General features: G+C 38.8%; 1 pseudogene across 1 annotated transcript; it reads left to right on the forward strand.

Moving 5' to 3' along the window:
- The first annotated feature begins 754 nt into the window (after nucleotides 1–754).
- LOC143580104 (small ribosomal subunit protein eS8-like) lies at nucleotides 755–2608 on the forward strand (annotated as a pseudogene). Its single transcript, XR_013143585.1, has 5 exons — nucleotides 755–797; nucleotides 925–997; nucleotides 1722–2057; nucleotides 2143–2312; nucleotides 2399–2608. The product of XR_013143585.1 is annotated as a small ribosomal subunit protein eS8-like (transcript).
- Nucleotides 2609–7113: the final 4505 nt, after the last annotated feature.

The raw sequence follows: 7113 nt of genomic DNA on the forward strand, positions 1-7113 counted from the left end.
AGCATTCATTAAATCATTCTTATTGTTCTTGATTTGCGATGCTACATGAAAACCCTAAATGATTCAATGGTAGTCTGTGTTGAAATGACAAAATATAGATTTTGATGATGTATGATGGTTAGTTAATGAATTAGAATCATAAGCATTTTGGAAACATAAGTTATATGAGAAGTAGAAAACCCAACAAAACAACTACATATTTTATTAATACAACCCAACAAACAAAAAAAATAGAACATACGCTTGCATACCTAAAGCAAACCCTAACAACGGGTTAAGCACAAAAACCTGTCAAACCAACTACCATCACCATCAACAGGAACAATATATCAACCATCAGTATATCATCATATCCAGATAAACACACCGACCGCCCGGGTTTTCTTATTTTTTTTTCTCGGGTTTTGGGTATGGTAGGGTCGGATTTTGACCGGGTATTTCGGGTTTCGGTTCCATGAGTCCGGGTGGGTTTCGGTTTCGGGGAGAAATCCTATATCAAATCCTATCCGCGGATCAGATACATGTATGAACCGGTTTCTTGTCGGATACATCGAATCGGGTCCGAAACTGGATATTTTGTGCACCTCTAATTGTGGAAACACCTTGTAAAGAAATAAAAGCAATAAAAATAATGATATGTTTTTGGGCCAAGTGAATAGAACCTGGACACCTCACAAAGCCCATTTACCACTATTGGACTAGGTTTTTAAATATATAGAGTTTCAGCATCCCGTTGCCGAAACCTAGTCTTCTCTTTGTGTTTCAGTTCAGAGGCGTATCATCACCTGCAACCATGGGTACGTTTCACCAATCGTTAAGCTCAATTTCATACTTCAATTCGTTACAATGATCCTCTATCTTCATTATTATCTTATTAATCGTATGGTTACTAACATTCTGCTAATGGTTTACTATTATTTGCAGGTATTTCGCGTGATTCCATGCACAAGAGACGTGCCACTGGTGGCAAGAAGAAGGCCTGGAGGAAGAAGCGAAAATATGTTTTTATTTTCATTCATTCATTTTGAAAGTTTTTAAATATTGACTGGAATTAGACTGTTTTTCATATTTTATAGATTTTGATATTAGGATCATGATGAATAATGTGTTTGAATCATTTGGTTGGTAAAGTGTTTTTCAGTATGTTTGCATAGTTTATTATCTATGAATGAGTTTCTGCTTGTGTATATCTTAATATGTGGATTGTAAAAATATGTGTAGATTTATTTTGTCTTATTTTTTTTATATCAGCATTTTGCAATTTTTTTCATTTTTGATGTAGTTACCTCGGTTTGCTCATCTCAATTTTACATTTTTCTGATGTTATAGATATTAAGTGCATTTTGTAATTTCTTTCATTCTGTGATTTACTTGTCTAGGCTTGCTCATTATAATTCAATTCAACTTCTTTCTTATAGATAATAAGTACATGAACAATATTTGTAACTTATTGAAGTCTGCATTACTTTTTAAATAATTCATGAAATTTGTGTAAAATAGTTGAATGTTTCTGTTGATTTCAATGATATGTGCATTATTTGTTTGATTTCAATTATTCATTTATTAAAGTTGTATATATATTCTTATTTTTAAATCACAAATCTTGGTTTTACTACAGTGTTAACTTAATATATTCTTTTAGCTTATAGGTTATTATCAGTTTCTTCATTATCTTTGTTTTGTTACATTATGCTCAAAACTATTTTTTTTAAACTATAAAGGTATGAGCTTGGTCGTCAGCCAGCAAACACTAAGATTTCTAGCAACAAGACTGTTAGGAGAGTTAGAGTTCGAGGTGGAAATGTGAAGTGGCGTGCATTGAGGTTAGATATTGGTACTACTCATGGGGAAGTGAGGCTGTCACTCGAAAGACCCGTATTTTGGATGTGGTGTACAATGCATCAAACAATGAGTTGGTTAGAACTCAAACCCTAGTCAAAAGTGCCATTGTTCAAGTTGATGCTGCACCGTTTAAACAATGGTATTTGCAACACTATGGTGTTGATATTGGTCGCAAGAAGAAGCCATCAGCCACTGCTACCAAGAAAGAGGGAGAGGTATGTTTTATTAATTGGCTTATTGAATATTAAAGCATTTAACTGTGATGCAACTCAGTTTTTTTATTATTTACTTTGTTTATAGGATGCTGAAGCTGTCGCTGAGGAGGCAAAGAAGAGTAATCATGTGGTGAGAATGTTGGAGAAAAGACAAGAGGAGCGAAAACTTGACCCACATGTTGAAGAGCAGTTTTCAAGTGGTCGTCTTTTGGCGGCTATCTCATCGCGTCCTGGCCAATGTGGTCGTGCTGATGGGTATGTATTTTGATTTGTGCGTTTGAACACACATTGGTGACCTGTTGGATTCAAAACATGACGTAAACTTTTGTTGGTGTTTGCAGATATATTTTGGAGGGTAAGGAGCTTGAGTTCTACATGAAGAAGCTTCAGAAGAAGGGAAAGGGTGCTGCTTAAGTCTCATTTTGTTTCCTTTAGATTTTATGTATGTTTTTGTTCTGCAAGTTTTGATGTGTTTTTTTTGTTAAAATTAACTTTTGTGACGTGTATTTTTTCGTATTTAGAAGTTTATGCAAAAGTTGTTGCTTGCAAAATGAATCAGAATCACATACCAAATTTTAAAACAATTGACCGGGAAATGCTCTAGCTATACGTTGAATCGACTCAGTCGAGTAACCTATTTAGAGTTCTAATTTTAAAATATCTTTCTTTCCCCAAAATTTTCACCAAGTTCTAAATTCTTGCAACTGCGGTTTTCTTATTTACTGTGCATTCCCGAACTATTCATTTATTCTGCATGATTGCATTTAGTAATCCATTTAGATTGTCCTTGACACAACCTGACACACAACTCTATTTTAAGCGTGTTGTATTAGGGGGAGGGGTGGTGGATGTGATGAAATTTCTCATCACACCCCACCCAATTAAATGGTGACACATCACCAACCCCAAATCCATCACACGTGATGATTTTTTACTAGGGGTGGTGGGGTGGTGTTTGATGGAAACCCACATTTTGCCTCAACGGTCACTTTTTGCCTTGGAAACCCACCATCACTTGCGTGATGGCCATCACTCAACCATGCCATCATGCGCGTGATACACCACCGGCGGTGGTGTTGAGTGATGCCATCACGCGTGATGGCTCTTCTTCACGCAGTGCCCCGGGTTCCCTTAGGCAATGTGTGTAGTAGGGCTTGGATTTGGGCGATTTGGGGCGACATTGGGCGCGAACAACCCCCCCCCCCCCCCCCCCCCCCCCCCGACGATAAGTGGGCGAAATGGGGCGGTTATGGTTAAAGTGAATATTTCAAACCGACTGTTTGGTTATGGTTATGACTAACGTGTCTTCGTTAACCGACTTTAAGCGAAGCGAACCTTGTATTTTTACGTGTTTCCTACAATTTATACTTCCATTTCAATCTTTTATACCTCTTTACCCAACTTTGAACATTTACATTTACGTAGCAACTATCTACAATATAACATAGTTTAAAACACAAAAAATCAAATTTCAAACCGACTTATTTCAGCTTTAAAACCCCATAATTGAGCTTGGAACATCATAATCCAAACAAAATTTAACTGAAACAAAGTAAAAAAAAGACATTTTAAACGTACTGGATAATTAACCAAAATTAATCGCAACCGACTTATAACCAACAGTTTTGATTATAGTTAAGCAATCTTCCATAACATAATCCACTTTACAGACCCAAATATTATAATTATATATTGCAGACTTGCTAGTTAAAGAAGTGATGATCACCGATGAGCATATTGTATTATATTATATTATATTATATTACACATCCCCGTTCTGTTAAATTACGCAGGCAAGCAAGCAATGTTTTTTAACATGGAGTCCAACTGAGGATTCTTAATCATTCCCAAAATGCTTTATGTGTATTCTCTCAACTGTTAAGCGAATGGAAGAAGACGGAAAAGGCTGGGAGACTGTCCAGAGGCAGAGAAGATATTCGAGAAGACCCATGAACGCGGCGGACGAAGAGAGCATTTTAAGGGCAACGTCCAACTACTACATCACTAATATTCTAACGGGTTATTCTTCAAAAAGGATGTGGTGCAAGATTCAGAATTTGGGTAACATTGTGGATATCTACTTAGCCAAAAAGAAAAATATCTCCGGGGGTATCTTCGGCTCTGCTAGGTTTCTTAATGTTAAGGATCCGCAAGCTTTGGAAGAACAGTTTAACGAAGTTCTTCTAGGCGACATGAAATTAGTGGCAAATCTTTCAAAGTTTGATAGAAAGAAAGCAACATATGGTGGAGAAAATCATCAAAGGGATGGAGTCTCTGGTACAAATATTGTCTCAAATGATAATAAGAACACCCCATCCATGCAAAAAATTTGGACTTCCACCGAAAGGACTTTTGCGGCTGTCGCGCGAAGCGGATTGACGAAGGAGGCTACTGGAGAAATCATTTGTGTTCCGGACTCGGTTTCCCCGAATAGTCCATCGTGGTTGGATCTATGTGTGGTAGCTGAGGTGAAGAATGTAGACACTCTTTCTAACATTCTGCGTTTAATGAAGATGGATGGCCTTTTCAACTGTTTTACGAGATATCTTGGAGGGCTTAATGTTCTAGTTCAATTTCAGAACAAGGAGGAAGGTGAGAGTTTTCTTCTAAACTATAAGGATTGCTGGTCTAAGTGGTTTGTCTGGGCGAGATGGTGGCATAACTCCTACGTTCAGAATCATCGTATTGCTTGGATCAAGATCTTTGGTGTTCCCATTCAGTTTAAAAGATTGGAAGAACCTTGTGGCGGTAGGAATGCTAGGACGAAGATAAGAACTTATCCTATGGGAGGGCTTGTGTTCTGGTGAATAATACCAGGTTCATCAATCTGAATTATGAGGTAAGATGGAGGGAATCTGTTTTCAGAGGAGCAGGAAGAATGGGCTCCTGTGTTTAGAGAGGATTCCTCGGTCTCCGATCGGGATGGTGTGGATGATATTCCATCTGAGGATTCAGATTTGAAGATTCCGACAATGATCAGGCCATTTCAGATACCGAATTATCCGGAAATGACGGTCCTGTGGTTGCCGTTGAGGTTGCTCGTACGGATAAAATTTTAAACACTGTGGTGGATGTTGACAACACTTCGACATTTCAGAAGCGTGTCGGAGACGTGGATGATTCTTGCAGTCCACTTTTAAATGGTGGTGGGTTCATTCCTTTTAGTGAGTCCTCAAGTGGCGGCCCAGTTAATTTATTAGGCTTAGAAAGTGTAGTTGACGGGTGTCTGCGAGTAGTTCCAGATTTGAACTCCACTCATGCTTCTTCTGTATCGTTATCAGGTGCTCCTAAATCTGGGTCTGAACAATTGACCGGAGGTAGGAAGTCGAAGGCGACAAAGAGGCATATTGGTTCGTTGCCTCTTTCGACAATGAGGGGGAGGCACATGATGAGGGATTCGATTTTGAGAAGAGCCAGGTCACTTTCTGTTTGTCATAGAAATTCGGTTTCTGGGTGTTCTTCTAATGTTCAATCCTCATATTCCACCGTGGAAGAAGTTCTTAGCACGATGAGGGTGGGAAATGCGGTGGGATTTTCGATGAGAGGTAACGAGGAGGCTGTTCGTGCTTCAGTTGTTGGAGATGGCGTTAGAAGGGGTTTAACATCTATTTTATGACTTTGAATTGTAGAGGGGCAGGGGCGAGGGGGTGGAGAAATTGGAATGGATTCTTAATTTAGGGAAGAGTCACAATATTCAGTTAATTTGTGGTCAGGAGACTCAATTGGTAAATCATTTGGATACTCCATTTGATAGTTTATGGGGAAATTCCCATTTTATTTCAGAGGCGGTTGACGCGAGTGGGAGATCGGGTGGGTTGTTTTGTATTTGGGATCCGGCTAGTTTTACTTGTACTCATGTTGTCAAGGACTCTAATTTTATTTTGATCTCAGGAAAGTGGGTTTGGCTGATTAACTTTGTAAATGTGTAAGGGCTGAGATCCCCGGTGGTTAGAAAAGATCTTTGGACTCGTTTGCTCTCTTTGAAATCAAGTATTATGGGCTGGTGGGCTCTCTTGGGAGACTTTAACGAGACTACGGTCAGAGAAGATAGGTTGCCTGTGTCGGGATGCGATTTGGATATGGCAGAGTTTAACAACTTTATTTTGGAAGCAGGGCTTTCTGAATATAATATGGGTGGCATGAGGTTTTGTTGGATGAGTGAAGACGGGTGATATTTGAGCAAAATTGATCGTATTCTTATTTGTAGTAGTTTCCTTTCCAAATGGCTGGCGGGGTCGCCGTTGGTAATAGCCTTACCGAGGGATTTTTCGAATCATTTCCCGTTGATTTTTCCGCTATAGACCAGCGGTATGGTCAGATTCCCTTTCGAATGTGGTCTTGATTTCTTGGGATAGTGGCATGTCATGTGATTCTAAGGAGCTAAATTTGATGCGGAAGCTAAAGAAGCTAAAATTGGATATTAAAGCGTGGAGAATCGGATTGAAGGATATTGAGGAGGACAAGTTGGTTTTGTTGGGAGGGATAATAGGAGAAATCGAGACGCATGCTGAGATCTCGTTACTTTCAGACGAGCAGAAGGTGTTAAAAATCAATTCTAAAAAGAGGTGTCCGAAATATACCGGAGAAAAAATTTAAACTTGGGCCAAAAGGCCAAAGTTAAATGGGACGTGGAAGGAGACGAAAATATTAAATTCTTTCATGGTTTCATCAATGGAAACATAAAGAGATCGACTATTAATGGTATTTCGGTTAATGGTAGTTGGGAGACAAATCCAGATGTGGTCAAAAATGTTTTTTTTTTCTTTTTTTGCTAATAAATTTGATGAGCAGGTTACCATGAGACCAACCCTTACAAATAGCAATTTTATGAAAATTTCTGAAGAGGATTCTTTGTGGCTTGAAAGACCTTTTTCTTTGGAGGAAAAGCTAAAGAGGCGGTCTGGGCTTGTGGGAATGATAAATCCCCAGGACCTGACGGATTCACTTTCAAATTCATCAAAGCTTACTGACATGTGATGGGGTGAGATTTTCTTGACTTTGTGAAAGATTTTGAGCAGGTCGGTTTCTTAGAGACCGGTGCAACTCGTCTTTTATC

The sequence above is a fragment of the Bidens hawaiensis genome, unplaced genomic scaffold (assembly GCF_021521415.1).
Source record: "Bidens hawaiensis isolate Kalapana, Puna unplaced genomic scaffold, B.hawaiensis_p1.1 tig00030225_1, whole genome shotgun sequence".
Lineage (NCBI taxonomy): Eukaryota > Viridiplantae > Streptophyta > Magnoliopsida > Asterales > Asteraceae > Bidens > Bidens hawaiensis.